The sequence below is a fragment of the Panthera tigris genome, chromosome C1 (assembly GCF_018350195.1).
Source record: "Panthera tigris isolate Pti1 chromosome C1, P.tigris_Pti1_mat1.1, whole genome shotgun sequence".
Classification (NCBI taxonomy): Eukaryota; Metazoa; Chordata; class Mammalia; order Carnivora; family Felidae; genus Panthera; species Panthera tigris.
This window is the reverse complement of record NC_056667.1, coordinates 179786476-179807882: the sequence shown is the minus strand read 5'-3', so window position 1 is coordinate 179807882 and position 21407 is coordinate 179786476. Positions and strand designations below refer to the sequence as shown.

The 21407-nt window shown below is 34.5% G+C and overlaps 1 long non-coding RNA gene across 1 annotated transcript in view; it reads right to left on the bottom strand.

The window, feature by feature from the left end:
* Positions 1 to 9397: 9397 nt before the first annotated feature.
* Positions 9398 to 21407, bottom strand: part of LOC122240987 — a 122003-nt gene continuing 109993 nt past the window's right edge. Inside the window, exons 5-7 of the long non-coding RNA XR_006220866.1 lie at positions 15892 to 15975; positions 11522 to 11671; positions 9398 to 9508 (exon numbers count right to left, since the gene is read on the bottom strand). This is a non-coding gene — a long non-coding RNA (uncharacterized LOC122240987). The remainder of the gene's footprint in view (positions 9509 to 11521; positions 11672 to 15891; positions 15976 to 21407) is intronic.

Sequence of the window (21407 nt, the reverse complement as noted above, 5' to 3'; positions counted from 1 at the left end):
ATTTTCTTTTCTGAAAAAATGGTACAGTACAAATAAGAGAAAATTCTCAAAGACAAGTTGGATACTGGAGTCAGTACTGCCATCAAGGCACTGATACCAAGGCTCTGCGTGAGTGTGTTCGATGTCACAGGAAGAAGGAAAAATAGAAGTACTGTGATTTGACCTTCCTGAATAAACACACAACACAATTTGAAGACCTAGTTGGACTATTTTTAGCAAGATAAGTTTTACACAGTAATAATGCATTCATAGTTAATGTTGAATAGAAATGTGACCTTCTTGCTGTCAGTTATTTTGCTTACAAGCTATATTGCAGCACTTTGTAAAGTATCTATTTATAAATTGATACATCTGACATTGAGTTGCCCTTTTATTTACTTATTTATTTTGGTTTAGGCACTAAATAAGAAAGACAAATCAGTTTTTGTTTCTTTACTAACTTAGGGTATGATAAGGTTGGTAAACTTTAGTTCAAGCTAATTTTACCAATGATACTGCACTTTTAAGATCTATGGTTATTCTAGTGGAAAATTGGTTGTAATAAGGTAAATATTTATAGGCACCTAGACTTTTTAGAACTACTCATTCTTATGTTTGCCTTTCCAACTAGTCACATATTCTATACATACTATTTTACAATTATTTATTCTTTGTTTTCCGTATATGTGTAGAGAACACTGGGCTAAAAACTTCAGTGAATGTATGACCACAATCCAAATAGATTTATGGGCTAAGAGCTCTCTGAAGAAGCTGTTCTGTCTATAAAATGGAGAGGGTAATATTCTGAAGATACAGATTAATGCATGAAAATATTTTAACCTAAAGTATAATAATGTAGCATTTTTAAGGCAGTTAAAAGACTGGAGAAATATGTATTTGTAGTTCATTCAAAAGGACATCCTATGTGAACATCAAGGTTTTATATGTGTGTGTGTGTGTGTGTGTGTGTGTGTGTGTGTCTATGTGTATAAATGTATATATGCACATGTATATAAAACAATGTATATATCTGCATATAATTTATGATTGTAGATCGCCATGTACACTTAAGAAAAATCATATGTGTCAAATATGTCTATGTGATTCTAACTTAATTTGAGTTTACTTATGTAGGTGAGTGTGTATTTATATATTCGCTTACTCTTAAGAATATGTTTTTCTGGAACTTTCCCTGTATGTTGGTACTTACAGATGTTGTGGCCTAAGCATATTGGTGATAGATTTTATTAAGGTGTGGTATTGAGAGGTATGGTAGAAATAGTACTGGATGTAGAGTCAGAAAACTAGTTCTGAGTCATGGCTAGGTCAAATACTCTGAGACCTTTAAGAACTTAAATCACTCTTCTGCAATCTATTGGTAATCTAATAGGTAAATCTATTACCTAGTATACAGAACTATTGGAAAGTTTAAATGTGATTATTCTAATGAAGGTGCTTTATAAGACCAAAAGTGTCATAATGCCACTTATTATCTCTATACCATTTTTTCTATGGCAAGTTTAAGAATGGTGAGTGAGGATATATGATATGGTAGTACCTAGAGTAGGGCAAAGGGGGCAATACTTTAAGGAGTGAGGATTTACGTACGTCCTCTTCTGGAGGGCAGAGTCTCTACTAAATTATTCGTAATTCTCATTCATGGGAGACTTTTTTCCCCCCTTGACTTGCTTATTCATTCCACAATTCATATCAGTATGAACGCATGGATATTTATTTCATTATATGTTATAATCCAATGTAATTTATTTTCTTGCTCCATTTGTTCCAGTTCTGGCATTGGGGAACTCTTTCAGTTAGCCTTTACCTATTATTGTGTGGTTTCTTTTCTCTTCCTTCCCTCCCTCCCTCCTTCTCTTTCCTTCTTTCCTTCCTTCCTTCCTTCCTTCCTTCCTTCCTTCCTTCCTTCCTTCCTTCCGTATTTCTTTTGCATTTTTTACTTTTTGGCACTACAAGATGTTTCAGACTCTTCTTGTATATTTCCTGTGCCGGACCTAGAATCTACTATTTCTCCAAAAAGCTGTAGTTCCCTCTATCAGAGAATGGTGTTAGAAACCAAGATCTGGGTGCTAGGTGTCCTTGTTAAATCGAGGTGAAGCTGCATCTAGGGCCTCTTGGCTGGCCACAAAGTATATATGTGTGCATCTCTGCCAATTTATAAATATTTCTCTATATAACCCAGTATATCTATATTAAGTTAAACATGGTATTTTCAACTTTAATCCATTACCACATAGATTATTCTAGTCCCCTCCTCTTCCTTATCTGTTAGCTCCAACTCCAATAATGAGAAGCCTGGCTTCCACCATTTCACTATGAGTTTACTCAGTTGTTCAGTTCCGGTGTACATGTGTAGCAGTATCAAAATTGTTAACCTATTTCTGTTAATTTTTCTGCCACTGGATAAAGATGTTCAGATTTCTTCCTATGTTTAATCTTTTACATTCTTATCCAGTCACTTGTTTAGCTCTCTTCTCTCTTTGCTCTACTACTATCTTTGGCTTCACCTTAAAAATCCTCTAAATACCCTTCCTCCCCATTTACATATAATTTCTCCAATTAATAAGTTTTAATTGTTAATGTTTATTTATTTACCTTTAGTGAGAGGGAGGGAAAGAGAGAGGAGAGAGAGAGAGAGGAAGACAGAGAATCCCAAGCAGGCTCTGTGCTGTCAGCATAGAGCCTGACCCGGGGCCCAATCTCACAAACCATAGGATCATTACTTGAACCAGGATCAAGAGTCGGTCACTTAACAGACTAAGCCACTAGGCACCCCTCCAATTAATAAGTTTTAGTTTTGTAAGATTATGTCAAGCTGTTCGGCTATCTTTTTTTAACAGGTCTCGATTACAAGGAACTATTCATTTAGTTAGTATTACTCCAGAATAAATCATTAAGAAAATAAAATATTAATCATTTACTAATTTTGAACCACCGGGTGCTCTTAAGATAAATTTTGATATTAAAGCAATATTATAATTAATATGCATACAGAAATATACTTAAATTGTTTTTATTTCTTTGATTATATACTTTGAGTACAAACTGCTTCTGTTTGCCAACAATAGAAAAAAATTAGGGGGTGTATTTGGCATTGAGAAGAATTATAACCTCTATTAACTGGATCAGAGACTGTATGAAGGTATGAAATATGATGTTGTTTGTAATGCCTTTTTTTGCCTGTGGAAATGGGAACATAAGATGGTTTTTGGAACACCTGAAGAAATATTTCATTGCATAGCTTTAGGGAAAACAGGAACAATACAGAATATTTATTATATAAATAGTCTTTGTGCAAGATCCCACAGAATCTGTGTTCTAGGTATAACAGAGGTGTTGTCCCATTAAAAAGGAAAGCTACAGCAGTAGCAAAAGAATTGAAAATTTGTTGGGAAATATATGCTTACATGAGACAAGAGTATAGTCATTCCATATATGTATTCATTTATTGACTCCTGCTAGTCATTTTCACACATGTGAATTTCCATGCTCCTGTTTTTAGGCACATATATGTAAATAATTGGTTCTCAAAATATTCAACATCTAGCAGTATCCCTACAATGCACAGCACAGTCCTCCACAGAAAGGAACTACCCAGTTCAAAATGTCTATAATGCTGAAGTTGAAAAACTCTGGTCTAAAAAATGGGTATGCAGTACTGTTCATACTGTTGAAAACGCTGAGCATATGTAGATACACATTTAATTGGTGCAATGGCTTCTGACACCAATTATGCAGAGTTAGGCTTAACTTTAAAGATTAAGGACATTGTTCTTACTTTAGCCACTAGTCACGAGTTCCGGAGTCCCCAGGCCGGTTGTACCTCTAACCAGCAGGCTACAAATTTGGGGGTCCTTCCTTACCCCCTCAGGGTTTGATAATTCACTAGAACAACTCACAAAACTCAGGAAAACATTATGCTTCTGCTTTAAAGTTTTATTATAGCCAAATAGTACAAATCAGAAACAATCAAAAGAAGACTCACAAAGGGTGAGATCTGAGGGGTCCCAGACACGAAGCTTCCATGTTCTCTCCCTTTGTTATGATATGTCAACATGTGAAACTACACAGAGGACTGCCAACCAAGAATGCTTACTTGACCTTGATGTCCAGAGCTTTCATTGGGGTTTCATTACACAGGTATGACTGATTGAACCATTGGCTATGTGACTGAACTCAACCTCTCCCTCCCTCTGCTTCCTGGACATCAGGCTCATATCACATGCTTAAAACCACTATTACTCTGATCACACATTGATCTTGCTGGCATGGCCGACCTGCAAACTGAATCACTTCTTATACATAGACATAAACTATCTAGGGGTCCTCAGTGATTCACTTCATTAGCATATATTATCAGGTTCCACCATGAATAACAAAGACTCTCCTATCTGAGAAATACCAAGGATTTAGAGACCCTCTCCCTGAAACCTGGGACAAAGACCAGCCAAATTCTTTGTTACATGGGAATTGGTTTAGCAAATAGATGAATGTATAATGGTGAAATAACACGATTATAATATTGATATTTATCAAATACATTTTCTAATACTGAATTTGACAGGAAGCAGCCAATTGATATGTATAAAAAATGTAAATAAATAGGAAAAAATTGTATTTTCATTTAGGGAAGAGGATGAGTTGAGAGTAGACCTAAAAATATATTAACTGGGATATTAATCTATAAGTTTTTACCTCTAGGAAGACAAAATTGAAATAGTTTAAATGTAATTCAGGGAATTTATATTTATTTGAAGAATTTTTTCTGACAATAGGTATATATTACTGAAATTACTATTTGAGGTAAGTGATTTTGAAATCTACAGAAACTATATTTATGTATATTAGAGGACATAGAAATGCAATAAAAAGGACATTTACAAGACCTAAGGAATAAAAGATTTAGAACAAAATAAGATGTTGGTCAATTCTCTTTATCAAACGTCAGGATATATAATACTCAGGTATTAACTGCTGAGGTACACAGATTATGAAACATTATAATTGCTAAAGTACATAAAGGAAAAACAGTATGCCTAAACTGAGAGAGCTTATTTGTGTTAACTTAGAATAGATGAGATGTTTGTGAAAATAATTTCAATAGAAGGTAGAATATGAGGTTTAGTTTCAGGGAGATGCAAGCAAAAAGTGTATGAGACCAGAAAGGAGGAAGAAGTAAGTTGCAAATAAACAGAAGCCTATATAACATACTGCTGTTGAAGGCTCATTAAAACAACCAAGGCAGAGTAGCAGCTTCCTAAGAAGAAAGCCATTAAGGCAAGGGACAGCACTGTGACATTTGGGAAGCAATATATCTTAAAGTGCTAGATCCAGTTCACCAAAATTTGAGGAAGAAACAATGGCTTTCTTTTGTAGCTATGGTTATAAAATCCGGGTGGGTGGGGGAAAGGACAGTGTTAAAGTTGAAAGAGTAAGACCAAGAAATGTGTCCTAGTGCACAGTGCACAAGAATAGGGACAGAAAAATGATCTAGCTTTTAAAGGAAGAACAAAAGAAATACAATGATTGATGAAAGAATAATGAAAAATTGCATAATGTATTATCATTTTTAAAAATTCTTATTTGTTTTACAGAAGAAAAATAGTAATGAATGTTTCTAAATATTTTTAATAAAATGTGTACTGTTCCTTTCAAGGTTCATTAAATGATGCCTTCAGTGTGATCCACTTTGACAGCTTCAAAAGAAAAGTAAATGTCTTCTCAAAGATCTTTCCTGCCTTCTGATTCTAGAACTTTGACCACTGTGAGTTTTCTTTATAGCTGTCAAATATTTTCTGGCCTACAAACAGAGAGGTGTAAGAGTTCTTTGGGAAGATACACTATTCTCCACAAAAGATGTGCTTGGATGACATGATTCATGACATTTCTTTGACACATTGCACACCATTTTGAGTTTTAGTATGATTCATTTGTATGATGCAAAGGGAAGCAATCATCATTTGTTATTTATGGTTTGCTCTGTAATTACAATTGAAGTTACTTTTACATTGCATTTCTCATTTCTTAAAGTATCATTAGAACGTGATAGTTAATAGATAAAAAGGTATAAGGCAAATAGCTGTACAAGTCTTAATTTGCATTTGCTAATTTATTAGCATTCTTTGTAATGCCATTGTTCTTGCATTGGTTCATGTAAGCCAAACACAGCCTGTAATCAACAGGACACCACCCTGAACTCTGCATAAATCTTTACACAGATTGCCTCCTACCAGTATCATCTCCTAGGTCTGAGAACATACTTCTCTCTAAATGTATGAAAAAATATCACCATCAAGACTTTACAAAACTGCTCTCTGCTTTCATTTGTTTTTAAAGAAAGCCATACTTTATGAATTTAAATTAGTTGACCTATCAGAAGAATATCTAGGGGCACCTGGGTGGCTCAGTCAGTTGAGCATCTGACTTCAGCTCAGGTCATGATCTTGCAGTTCGTGAGTTTGAACCCCACATCGGGCTCATGGCTGTCAAGGCAGAGCCCACTTTGGAGCCTCTGTCTGTCTGTCTCTCTCTTTGCCCCTCCCCTGCTTGCATACCTGAGCTCCCTTTCTCTCTTAAAAATAAATAATCTTAAAAAAAAAGAATATCTAAAGCAATTTGAACACCCGATAAGCAGAGAAATATGACTATGGAGAGGCGCTGTGGCCATCCATTAACACATATTAAGATGGTTTCAGAGTTGGCTTTTTGATAAAAGGCAAGTAAGTTTTATCAAGAGTATAGATAAAGTAATGACTGTAGTGGATGGCCCATGCCCTCCTGTGAGTAGTGTTAATAAGGGAATTGGAAAGTTGGGGAAGAGTAATGTGAGAATCTAATATTCCCATTCCCTGATTTGACTCTTGACTCATCCTATCAAAAACTCTATTGGAATCTTAAAGCTATAGGCAGGGAAACTTGGAAATCATATAGTCCAAGCCTCGCTTTCCAGGTGGGTGTCTCTCAAAGATAATTATTTGAGAAGTGTGTCTTGAATCAACAAATGAATGAGGTAACAGAGACAGTCTAAGTAAATATAGTAGAATTTTATGGCTAGTTTCTAAGCAAATTAGAATCTATGTCTTCTGAAACTTATATAGTGTTTTTCCCATTACATCATTCTTTCTTGATTTCATACTAAATCTCCTAGTAAATAGTTGTTGATGTGCATATGTATTGAATTATTAACTGAAAATATAGTTTTAAAACACTTTGTTTTGGAATGGAGTAATTCACATGGTCTGTAACCTACGTTTCCCTTCTTATCAAATGGATAATATCTATCCCAACTTTTATTAAACATACAAATATGCTTGTGTACCCAAAGGACATGGGCAAAGATATCAACAAAAACTTCTGTAAATAGTGGGATTTAGGAAGATTTTGTATGATTACGAATATGTTCATTTAAAAATATTTATTTAAAGTTATTTTTAGGGCATTTATAATGAATATAATGGTAGTATTAGTATAATTAATAATTACAACAATATATGAATATACAACATGATAGTATTATATTAATAATATATTATTATTATATTATATATTATATATAAATATATATAAATTATATGTATATAAATTATATATAATATTGTATAATAATAATCACAATATATATTATATATTATATTATATAATAATAATCACAATATATAATATAAATAAGTATTGCTATTATTATATATTAATATAATTAATAATATAATACAACCTAAAATAATTATTAAAATTATTTTTAAATATTTATGACTAGAAAATATAGGAGACATACATGATCATATTGGCAGTATTTATTATCAAAATGTGAGACTGTGAAAAATGTTGCAGTCTTTCATCTGCATTTAGTGTTGTCTATAATGCATAATCATTACTCTTAATTTGTAAACCATATTAGTTATTGATTTTCAAAAATGTAATGATATACACAAATAATTAAAAATTCAAATTCTATTAAAAGATGCATAGTAAAAATATAAATATTTTTTGACCCCTGTCCTCCAACACTCTAGGTCCTATCCCTAAAGAGAACTGTTGCTTCTTATTTTATATAGGTAGTCTGCATGTGTGTGTGTGTGTGTGTGTGTGTGTGTGTGTGCATGTGCGTGCACTCAGGTGCCTCTATAGCTATGACTATGTGTATAATTGATATCATTTGTAGATATATAAAATATTTGTGAATATAAATATATGGCATAAATATCCATTCCTCCTTTCTCCTTTGTTTTATACAAATAGTAGTACCTTAGTTTACTTATTCTTTAGTGTGTGTATGTATGCATATTTTATATGTATATATCTAAATACATGTCTATTATATATATTTGTATATATTAATTTAATATTTTCTCCTGGGGATAATTTCACAACAGTCTTTGCATATATTCCTCATTCTCTGTAAACGCTACATAGCAATTTGTTGTCTGGATGTGTCATAATGAGTGCATTTGAGTGCTCCTGATGAAACTAAGTCGTTTGCAATATTTTATTATTGCAACTAATAAGCCAATAAACATACTTGTTTTAATTTGCTTCAGGAGAATAGTCAACAGAAAATTGTAGATAATTACAATTTTTTTCTGTTTACATTCTTATAATTTTCTTCAACAAACATATACTCATTTCAAAGTTTTAGTTACATTAAGAAGGAAAAACACTGCTAAAAACCTTATATTTAGGTGTATTAACAATATTTTACATTTGTTTTGGTCTTAGAGGTTCTAGAGTCTTTCCCACACATTTTTTATATTTAAATGGGAAACTAATGAAAATACAAATTTTTCTCATGGAAGGTTTTAAAGTATTGGCTTAATAGTTGTAACAGGATCAGGTAATAAAATGCTGCTATCCTCCTCTTGTAGGAGGATAAAATCCTACAAATAGTACTAACATTTGTTTGTTCCCCTTTGTATTAGCATATTTTGTGTATGTGTACTTTAGTGTTTTTATCATTTATTTTACTCTTAAGGTATACATAGACACTTTCAACCATTATCTATTAAGATACCTCTTTTAATTGGGGCCCAGCCACTGTAAAAAGAAAACCTTTTTATTTTTGTTGCATTAATTAAAAAAAAACCAAAACTTATTTCCCCTTACTCTTTAGGATTACTTATTTTTGGAATGATTTGTAAAAACTTCTAGGAAATCAGATCATATTGTGACAGACAAAGCAGAAGATGTCTGAGTTTGCTCAAAACTATGAAAAATGAGAACCTTCTCTTAGCACATTTCAATTTCAATATACTTCTATTCTAGTGGTTTTACTAAAGCTTTTTTTGAGCATTCAGTTTGGAATCCAAGCCTGCCTACCTTATACCTACCCCTTTTTAATCACTTCATATTCCTTGACTGCTCCTCAGAACTCAAAAATGGACTTACCCAAATCTGATCCTTGACATTTAGAACCAAGGTTGATGCAGATTATGAGTTCAGTTAGTGTTTAATCATTGATACAATTCTGTTGTGCTCAGTAGAGAATTTTTCTTCCAAACCTTACTGTGTGCCACACCTAAAAATAACAATATAAGCACATAAATTATCAATTAAGAAAATCTAAACCACATAGCTAATTAATAGGATCCTCAAGTTGGCAGGGGAGACTATGCTTTGATCTAATTGTGGAGCAGTTCACAGATGCTAATGCAGGTAATCACACATTTAAAATTTCTTATTTTTTTCCCCCTGAGAGAGACAATCACATTGAATTCACCCTCCCAACGTTGAAGGTAAAGGTAAACGATTTCCACAATTGAAGAAGTAAGAACAATCACTTTAGAAATTTCCTCTCAGCGGTTTTTTACTGCAAGGCTTAATTCCTGTAGAAAACTTTATAATTGTCAGTCTCTCCAATCTGCTTTCAAACATTCCTAATTTTACTTGGTTTTCAATACAAGATGGTGATTTATTTAAGGTCTTATATAGTGCTGGTTTATTCATATGTGTGAATTTTGTTCACAAAGGGAATTTCACTAAATTTGGTCAAAATATATGTACATCAAAACCAAAGTCGTCCATACCTAGATTTGCTCTGCTTCTTCTGTAGGAAGAAGCTTGAGATGAAGGTCAATTTAGCAGGTACTGTGATGCAAAAACAAAATAGCCCCAAACAAAACAAACAAAACACTAGTCTTTCACAAACTTGATGCATTGTCATTCAAATTTGTCATTCTAATGGCTAGATTTATAAGCACTGCAATTTTATTTGACAGATAATTTTTGAAACTACAATGCATGCACAAAAAATTTGATTGTTATTCTTTAGCAGAAATAATTTTGTTACCACCTTTAACAGAATCTCATTACAGAATGCCTTTGGGGAAAGGGTGGGTCAGATAGGAATAAAATGAAGAAAACAGAAACACTTTCTTAAAGTAATACAAGGAATAAATCTAAAAGTTTATCATTGTATTATAACACTATTTGGGGATATCAAAAACATTTATGACATGCACATTTAATTCCTTTTTGATAAGATATTGAACAAGCAGTTTTATCCCAGTGACTAAATTACATACATCAAATCGTCATACTACTTTTAGAGATCAAGCAGAGCTAGAGACACAAAAGACTTTATATTACTAAGATTATAAGTATTTATTTAAAGAACTTCACACAGTCACCTAAAAGCAAAAGAATTGTTGTGATGATGAATAATCCACAATACTTTATTGAATTTAAAAAAATTAGATTTATATGCTATGCTGAGTGCTATTCTACAATGCAAAATAATGTAACAAAGTAATATAAAAGTTAACCTTTCTGAGAAGCTATAGTGGTGTTTATTTATAATAAATTACACATTACATAATTACAGGGTTGTCTGGTGTTACCAGGTTACACATAATTAATTGAATAATAGTTGTTTTGCAAAGTAGATAACCAATTTAAAAATGGCTAATAGACCAATAAGAGTAAACACGTAACAGGCAAATCTCTATAAATCAACAGAAAATTTCATCCAACTTGCACAAGACCTTGTATTCAATTCATGCTGGGGAAGGTATAGAAAAGTACAATACAGATTACAACACATTCCAAACTGCGTGTCACAGAGTAAATATTTATGTTTAAGAACGAGGGAAATCCAGGGTGAAAACATGTTTTGGAAAAGTTGAAAAATTAATTTTTAAATGTTAGTTGGTATGCAAGATGCAAAGGATGAATCCAGAAATATGAGAATCTTCTTCCAGTTAATGTTGCAAAATATCTTGAACACATCAAACGTAGTACATATGCACAAGCAAATAGCAATCATAAAACATTATGTTACCAATTAAATAAAATATATCACGAGAAGTATATTTGACATGCAACCAGTAAATTATGTAAAAATAGATGGCTGAATGGAAATTTAAATATCAGCTATTAAATTAAAAATTAATGTGCTATAATTCTGCAAATATATAAAGTAAACCTTAATCAACAGAGAGTTACTGAGTAGTTGCCTTTTTATTGCGGTCCTTCTCTAGCAGGAACAGTATTGGCTGAGGAAACACTAGCTACAGTAAATAGTAAATCTCACCATTTCTATCACTTAGCCCAGTGGGGATCCCTTTCTCACACAGGTAAGGACAAATGAGGGTATTCATCAGCTTTCTGGTATTCGTCTGGGTATTCGTCAGCATCAGCTTTCTTCTTATGATTTGACTGTCGTCTAGTGTGCCAGGGTCATCTGAATGCAGAGAGTACATAGGGAGGATAAGGTGGGAAGCCACGCATGCCCGCAGTTCTTAATTGCCTCAGCCCTAAAACAATACAAATCACTTTCTCCCATATTCCACTGGTGAGGGTTTAGAATTGTAGCCCTAACTTGGGTAGCTGCTTCCTAGCAAGGACTCTAGTATGCAAGGGGAAGCACCAGTTTTACTGGGCAGTTAGTCATTTCTCCACCAGAATGCAATAGAGCCAAGTTTATATTCCGTGTAGAGATAATTAGGATAAAAATTGCAAATCTTAAGAAAAATTTTGAAGTAAAGGTTTCTTAATTCATTACACACACACACACACACACACACACACACACACACACACACACCCTAGTAAATGCCTCTTCAGGGAGGGTTAATTGCAACAGGCCTGGAAATAGCCAGAACTGTTCCTTTGAAATAAGAAATGCTCCTGCATTACACTCATAGCTAGGCATGAAATAAAATGTACTGATAATAATGTTGGTTTGTAACCCAGAAGTTTCAAGGTCATTTGTACCAGTTTATCAACATTGTTTATTGATAACAGTGAGATGATACACCTAGAGAAAGCCTGACAGAGACTCCCATTTGGAGCATCCTGTTTCTGCGTTATTCCCAATCGGAGAGGAAGAACCGTGTCCACGTCACCTCTATACAGGGGGACAATGGTGCTATCACCAGGCCTTTCCAGACCTGTCCTGAGACAGGCTGGCATGCATATCCTGACTTTGATGCTTTGCTGTATTGTTTCCTTTTCTGGTAATAAACTGCAGATATGTAAGCATTGTCTTTTTGTTCCTTGTGAGTCTTCTTCAGTGATCTGAGCCTGTTCAACTGTCACATTAGTGAAGTGCCATACAATTATAGTCACTATAAAAAGCATAATGAGTGATGAAAAGAAATAAAAAAAAAACCCTGCTATTTTATTGGACACAATGACTCATTGTGCAACTTTCGGTTTTGGTAAAACTACATGAAGGAAATAAAATAGGGCAACAGAATTGGGAGTTGCTGGAAATGGAAAGAGGCTAACTATGATGCTTAGTGAAAGCTTTTAGGAGGACGAGTCATTAGAGCAAATTACAAAGGAATGAAAATTGTTGAAACAGTGATGTCAAGGTCTGGGAGAAAAGCGTTCCCTGTGTGGGAAACAGCAGGAACAAAGACTAATTGATTACACCTATACTTAGCACTCTGAAAATTGAAAACTGAAACTTATACCCAAGTTGATCAAGGACTCTGAATGGGTGCTAAAAAGAGAGTGGTTGAAGAAGAGGAAGCAAGAGCAGGAGAGGTGAGGGCCCAGGTCAGAAGACTCCAGTAACCTGAGTATTTGCATCTTGGGCCTTGCAGTCCAAGGTGAGGATTTTTCATGTTATTTTAATTGTTATAGGAAGTGTTGGGTGGTTTTAATCCTTGAGTAATAGACTTTAGATTTTGTGATGAGATCAGACTCAAAAACCTAAGTTGCTGCCATTCTATAAAGTCTTGTTAATACAGTTATTTAAGCTAATTTGGTATTCACTTTGGAAAGAGAGGTCTTAAGAGATTACTGTAGGTAACTGTATCTGGCTCCTTGATCAACACAAGTAAAATTTTCAATTTCCAATTTTTGCAGTGCTGAGTAGAGGTGCAAAGTCAATGATTTGACTTTGTTCTTACAACGGTTGTTACTGTGAAGACGTATTTATAGGCTTACCTAGTACAACAGGAGCCACCAATCTCCAAGTTTTTCAAGAATTACATATACTTTTTAAAAGGAATTGGTTTACTTTTCACCCTCTTAAGTGATGGGATCTGGGAGTCTCAGCAGAAATAAATGTTTCAAGGTTGGTATCAAAGAGTATTTGACCTTATTTAAAGTACTGTTTTTGTGGATATTGTAATGACTCTGAGAAAGTGGCTTTGCAAATAAAAATGTGTTATAAGATGCATTAAAAAGTTCAAAGAAAGTTGTTTCAATTTTTCTTCCTCCAAATATATATATTTATATACATCACTGATTCTTTTGTTTTAAATTTCTTTAATGGTCATATTTATTTTTGAGACAGAGAGAGACAGAGCATGAGCGGGGGAGGGGCAGAGAGAGAGGGAGACAGAATCCGAAGCAGGCTCCAGGCTCTGAGCTGTCAGCATAGAGCCCAACGCAGGGCTCGAACTGGTCAACTGCAAGATCTTGACCTGAGCCTAAGTCGGACGCTCAACTGACTGAGCCACCCCAGGCTCGCTTATATATCACTGATTCTAAGGAGAACATTTTTCCCCTATATTTTGGCATCTCTGAAGTGGGTATGCATCTTTCAGTCATTGATATGATATGGCTTAAGTAGAGATTTTTTTCTTTATTCATACTACATAAATAATGGCTTTTCTTACATTCAATGATGTCTTACATTTGAAGAAATTTATCATGTTTTCAGTGGTAAATGGCATGCTTTAAAAAACTCTTGAAGAAATAGTGATTTACAGTTTGATTACACACTAGACCAGTGAGCAGTTCTCTATTCTTTAAGAAGAAAATATTTTTTATAATCAACAGGTTTTTGTTGTGTTTTGTTTCTTTTTGGTATCTTGGATATGGGAAAAAAAAAACGGTAGAAATCATTTGGTTGAACACCCTCACTTTCTAACGCAGAAAGTTTGTTTTATATAATAAGATGACTGATTGCAATTTTTTTCATCCATTTCGGTTATGTTTTGCTTAGTGTCTAAACAGAAAAATGGTGGGGGGGAAATTGTGTGTGATTAGCTTGGTACCGTTTTTACATTTGCAGTCCCCAAACTTACATCTATCAGGGAGGTGAATTAGGTCTACACAAGTTAGATGACCTGTCTCAAATTATACAAGAGGTCTGTGGGCGGAGCCATATTTCTTGCCCAGGTCATAGCTCTTCTTCTTGAAGACATTTGGCAGCCCTTTTGCAGAAGCATTTTGCAAAGCTAGTGGGCAGTTATTAGTGAAAACAGGCCTGTATTTTAAATGCCTCAAAATATCTCTACGTTCCATAAAGTTTTAACATCCACTGAGATTTTAATAGGTTGTCTGAAAAGTCAATTTCTGTGATCAAATATATTTTTCAAATGTTGAGTTTTGAAAATTTTATTTGTTGCTATTACTTTCTGTTTAGGAAGTTTCTTTTTATAAATAGGCATGTGGAAACTTCTTATTTAATTTTGAAATACTTGACTATGGAATACTTTTGTCCTAGAATATGTATTCACAACTTATGAGGTATTGATATTATGCTAAATTATTTATGGAATACTGATTATGATTATTTCCCCCAAATTTTATCAAATCCACTAAAGTGGATTAAAGTGGAATGAGAGGTTATATTAATCTGTTCAATTGAAATTAATTTGCTCTTTATGTATGTTTTTATGGCCCATTATTTAAACAACTACAAACTTATATTTTGAATAGCATATAGTGGTCCCAGGAGGATAAGGGTATCTTTTTCTCATTGCTTAATCATCTACTGGTTTATTGTGCCAAATAGTTTCTACGATAGACACTCAGAGCATAGTTGTTAAAATCCAGAATGTAATTTGAGTGCATTGTTCAATGTGAATAAACCTTCATATCTTTCTTTTGTAGAATGGTTATAGTTTCAGTTATTAACATTGTTAAAAAGACTCTTCAAAAGGTGCATTATGAATATATCTATACTTATCTCTGTCTATTATTTGTTCACTTATTTTTCCATTCTTCTACATCCAAAAAAATGTGAAAGGAGGGTATCTTCATTACTTGTTGAATTTATCAAACCTGTCATGAACTGCAGTTTTGCTCTGATATAGCTTAACTCATGGACTTTATATCTTGTTCTAGTAAGATTTTAGTGAGATGTATTGAGATATTAGGTTATCTGTATGCACACTCTTCTTTGAGTACTCTCTGATCATCCTCCAATAGGATTAGATTCCCTGAAACTATGTTTCTGGAACATGACTCTATCTCCCCTATGTAGAATGGATAGAGTCTGACACATAAACTAGAGAGTTGGTTGTTATGGACTGAACCCCCAAAATTCATATGTTGAAATACCATCTCACTGTCATGATAGGAAGCAGTAGGGCCTTGGAGAGGTGATTAAGTCATGGGAGTGGAGCCCTCATGAGTGGGATTAGTGGACTTATAAAACAGACCCAAGAGTGCTCTTATCCCTTTTGCCATAGCAAAGACAAAACAGAAGAAACTCACCTGTCTATGAATCAGGACATGGGCCCTCACCAGATGCAGAATCTGTTGTTGGCAAGTGGGTGTTAGACATCATAGTCTCCAGAACTGTGAGAAATAAACGAATGTTCTTTAAGCTACACAGTCTTTGCTGATTTGTTGTTGCTGTTGTTGTTGTTGTTGTTGTTGTTGTTGTTGTTGTTTCAGTCTGAGCTAAGACAGCTCTCCTAATAGGTTTTGGTTTCTGGGGAAGATGGAAGGTCAGAGGTCAGGCTGGCTGGAGGGGTGAGAAAGTACTAGAGGAACAAAGGCAGGGGCCACGTAGTAGCCTCTGCAGAACAAATAGTTGTGATATCCCATGACCAGCCACATAATAAACACTGATGACTGTAAATAGTTTTATTTTTTATTTTTTTTAGTGTTTATTTTTGAGAGAGACACAGACAGAATGCAAGTGGGTTAGGGACAGAGAGAGGGTGAGATAGAGAATCTGAAGCAGGCCCCAGGCTCCAAGCTGTCAGCACAGAGCCCAACGCAGGGCTCAAACTCACAAGCTGTGAGATCATAACCTGAGCCGAAGTTGGACACTCAACCGACTGAGCCACCCAGGCGCCCCTGTAAATATTTTTAAATGTTTATTTATTTATTTTGAGAGAGAGAGAGAGAGAGAGAGCTGGGGAGGGGCAGAGAGAGGGAAAGAGAGAATCCCTAGAAGGCTCCAAGCTGTTAGTGCAGAGCCTGACATGGGGCTTGATCTCACAAACTGAGATCATGATCTGAGCCAAAATCAAGAATTGGACACTTAACTGACTAAGCCACCCAGGAGACCCTGAAGGTTGTAAATTTTAATCTGTATTTGCAACCTAGTTTGGGGGTTTTAGAGAGCATGCATAAAGTTTAGGTGCCTACTCACTGATTTTGTAATTTTAGATTATCAAAATATACATTTCTAAAATGTAAATTTTAGTTCAAGATAGGGTTTGTTTGGAAACCAGATAAAAATTAATAAAATATTGTTGGTACTATTTATGGTTTTATTATGAAATAAAGTTGTTACTAAGCCTAGTTATGTTCTCTAAAACTGACATTATCAAATGAAGTTCACCATAGCTAGAAACTTTATAAGAAATACAAAACTGTACAATTAGTGTTTTTTAAAATATTAGTTAATGTTATTGATAAAGTAAGAATACTTCATGTTAACCAATGGTTATAAATGACAATGGAAGTGTAACTGACATTAATTTCTGACTTTGCTAATAACTTTCTTCGCAAAATGTTTCCATCTTATGGATTTGGTTTGTTTTTAACCTTTTGGCAGCATGGGTGTTTGAGAGTAAAGTGACATTTTTTTGAGGCTTATAAACATTCAGGAAGTTCAGTCTTTAAGCAAGACAGTTATTTTTTTTCAAATACATTTAGCTCTTTTTCTGATTCAGAATACCTCTTTGGTGTGTTTAGTGTAACAAAAGTCTTTCTACATCACATGACTTGATGTCCAGTATGGAAAGTATGCTTATGCTTCACTTCAGAAACAAAAACAGACCTTACATGAAAGTGATTAATTCGATTAAAAAAATGAAGAAATCAAAATATATGTTTACCCTTCATTCCTTTTTGTCTCTTTTTATTCCTATTTTTGTGCTTTTTGTGAAACATTGTAATTAGGCATCTCTGAAGTACAGTAACTTACATGATATAATCTCTCAATATGAAAAGGTCATGCCTAAATAGGCAAGTGGGTGAACCTGATTTGAATCTCATCCTAAAAATGTCAAGAGATGTTTCTAGAGGACTTACAATTTTTCTCCATATAGTTTCTTTGTGAAAGATTTATTATTATTACATAGAACTTTTACAGCATAAAGTGGTAGCATCATGACAAAACACTCAAAAACAAATGAACCAAATCTATTCATTTGTCAACTTTAAAATCAGATGTAGTAGGAAAAGACTCTCTGACTTCAGATGATAATTACTTGATGGTGTTTAAATTGTGGCTCATTTTCCACTGAGGGATAGGGTGAAAGACCAGTTTAGTATTGTAATCTTTCCCAGTGTTACTACCTACAAACTCATGCATTTGGGAGGAATTTTTAATAATCACCTCTTCGCTTTATTTTAGTTCATTTCTTTCAGTTCAGTATGGTTTAATGTAAATTAGTTCACTTTTCCAGTAATATGTTAGAAACCATGTAGAAAGGAACAATGAGCAAATTTTAGTACAATGTAGACAAAAGACTTGAGTATTTATTTCAACTACACATAGAGGGCGTGTCTCTCAAACACTCCTGTCCTGGTAACTGTACCTGCTTTTCCCTCCAGGAGAGCACACATCAGTCCCTCCTAGCTCACACTGAAATAATTTGAGAGTAAAGGTCAGAATTAAGAAGGATTAATTAATTAGTAACTTTTCCTTGAAGAACAAGAATCCGGAGCTCAACCACTTACCTTTTTTGTAGACAACTTATAGTTGGGTCTTGTTTTTATTAATCTGCCTTGACAGTCTCTTTGAATTGGTATATTTAGACCACTCACATTAAAGTGATTAATGATATAATGAGAGTAATGTCTACCATATTTGTAACTGTATATCAGGTAAAAAGAATTGAGGTATATAGGTCTTTAATGTGAATTTTGGTCGTTTGTTTTTATTTGGATACGAGTTAGGCCACATTTATTGTTTGTGGGGGCTGTACTGTCAGAGTCTACAATTCCCTCTAGCATCCTTGTTTCTGACTCTTCTCTTTGAATGTTTCGAAAGATTCCTTAAATAGAGTCTGAGGCTTGCAGTTCTTCTAGCCGCAATCCCTTGTTATTACACTGGGGCCCTATTGATGCAGTGGTAAGGTGTGAGGGAAGGGAAGTATGCTATAGTCCTATGATTAGATATGTCTTTTTTTTAAATTAATGTTTATTTATTTGGGGAGAGGGAGAAAGGAGAGGCAGAGAGAAAGGGAGATTCTGAAGCAGGCCCCATGCTGTCAGTGCAGACCCCACGCAGGGCTCAATCTCAGGAACTGTGAGATCATGACCTGAGCCAAAATCAAGAGTTGGACACTTAACCGACTAAGCGACCCAGGCACCCCAGGTGTCAGTCTTTAAATGAACCTGAGTTGGGTATTTATCTTCCCTCAGGTTGATTAATCTTTAGTAAACCTCGGCAGGTTAAGCTCTGGTAAACAAGTTTTCTTGAGGGTGGGCCTTATTAAGAAGATTGGAGAGCTCTGAATATATGGTTACTTTTCCTGTCCTTCTGCCTGAAGTACAGAAGGATTTTTCTCTAATTTTTACAGTGAGGGCAACAGGCCAGCTGGAGATAAAACTCACAAGAATGTGGGGACCCCTACTATTGGATGGCTTCGGAGCTTTTCACTCTGAGCTAGCCTGAGTCCACACCAATTGATCAATTATCAATAAATTCGGCCTACTGACGTTAGCTTCAGCTGCAGGCTGCTGCTTCCGGGTTTTGCTTCTGGTAAGCTGTGATTCTCCGGATCTGCTGGTCTCTCTTCCAGATTTTGGGCAGTAGTTTGCCTCAATTCTCAATTCTCTAAGAGACTCAGGAGAGTTGTTGTATTTTGCTTATCTGTTTTCTTGTGAGGATATTAGCTACTTGCATGTCAGACCAGAAACTAGAATTCTTTAACCACTTATCTTTCCAACAATGAATGTCTCCTATTTTCAGAAACTATAAAGGAGCCTTGGCCACAAAAATCTCCATAGTAGAAGATTATACCCATTGAAAGAAGCTTTGATTCTTATGCATCGTAAAGGTAAGCTTAGATTTAGATTCACTAAATATTATTGTGTGCCAGGAAGCTGGGGAGATGTTTGTGTGTTTATTTTGTGGTCTAAGTTTTGTGACCCAAATATGAGGCTATATGGAGTTTAAAAGGATGGATTCCAGAAACACGTTCAGCGAGTTTGAATCCCAGGTCCAGCACTTAGTGCTGGGTTGGTCCTTGGTGAGTTACTTCAGCCTTTCTGTGTCTCAGTTTCTTTATCTGTGAAAGTAGGGTTAATAGTGCCTGTTCTGAGAATTAAATTACATGATAGCATTGTTACAATAATACAACATCTCTTAAATTTTGCTTTCCTTCTGCCAACCAGTAATTCATTTTTTACTAATTCAAAACACTTCTTTACTAAGGTTTTTGAGAGTTTTGTCCCTGGAAGCAGCCCAATATATTCCTTTTAGTGATTCTGATAATTGAAATAAAAACTAAATCAGGGGCACCTGGGTGGCTCAGGCGATTAAACATCTAACTCTTGATTTTGGCTAAAGTCATGATCTCACTGTTTGTGAGTTTTAGCCCCATATCAGGCTCCACTCTGGCAGCACGGAGCTTGCTTGGGATTTTGTCTCTTTCTCTGCCCCTTTTGACGCCCCGCCCCAATCTCTCTCTCTCTCTCTCTCTCAAAGAATAAATAATTTTAAAAATAGATTGTTAAATAACAAGCACTCTCTACCCTTTGAAGATTAACAATATTCTTGAGTGAAATTTTATTCTAATATATAAGAACTTTACCAATTTTTGTAAAAGGATATCCAGGAAGATTTCCTATATTACTAGAGAAAGTTGTTTTGATATCATGTAATGATATGGTTGGTTATTGTGTATCTGTTATTCAGTACAGCTTCTGTGACTTTAATCAGATCACACATTTTTTTTGGACCCATAAAGTGACAGGCCAATGACTAGTCAGTGTTGTCAGTGAGAATAAATGCTATGCTGATAAGCAGATATGCCACTGGACATCAAACCAAAGGAGATGAATAGATCAACCACATAATCTTAGACTCTAGCTGCAAGATCTTGAAGAACAATAAGGACAATAGATATTTCCAAGGGAAACCAGTCCATAAAATATAGAGCCATATTTTAAAATTTCTGTATGAATCCTCATATTATATAACATGGAATTGGTCTATTCAATAATAAAAATTGCAGTAAGAACCTGAAGTAGTAATGTTAATGATAAGGAAACCATTGTTATTTTCAAAATTGGGCCATTACCAAAGAAGGAATGACAAGGAAATGCACTATTTAAATAATCCTTGAAAGTAATGCTGTTGTTGAGAGGGTTTGTGGACTTGTGTATGTGTTTTCCATTATCTGATTAATCGGGTAGGTGATTGTGTTTCACTGTCTTAAAAATTATATTTCAATATCTTAAAAATGCCAGGTATCTAAAATCTTCTTTAGTTAGCATTTATTTAATAAAGGGTAGAAATATAATTCATTTCTAGTGTGTGCTTTGTATTCTGTCAACATACTATCACAACAGAAAAGCAGCATTATTTTTCATATTTTGCAAACAGGGACTGAGAGTCATGGACATTAGGCTTATATGATGAATAGATGACCGATCATTTATAGACCAGGTTTTCCATACAATATGACTTAAAATGTCTTGTTCTGTCCACATTACAGTGCCAGATATCTGATGTATCATAGAATTTCATGTTTTAAGAGCTTTTTAAAATCATCTCATCCAGCCACCCATCTTATGCCTAGTTTGAGATCTGTCAGCTG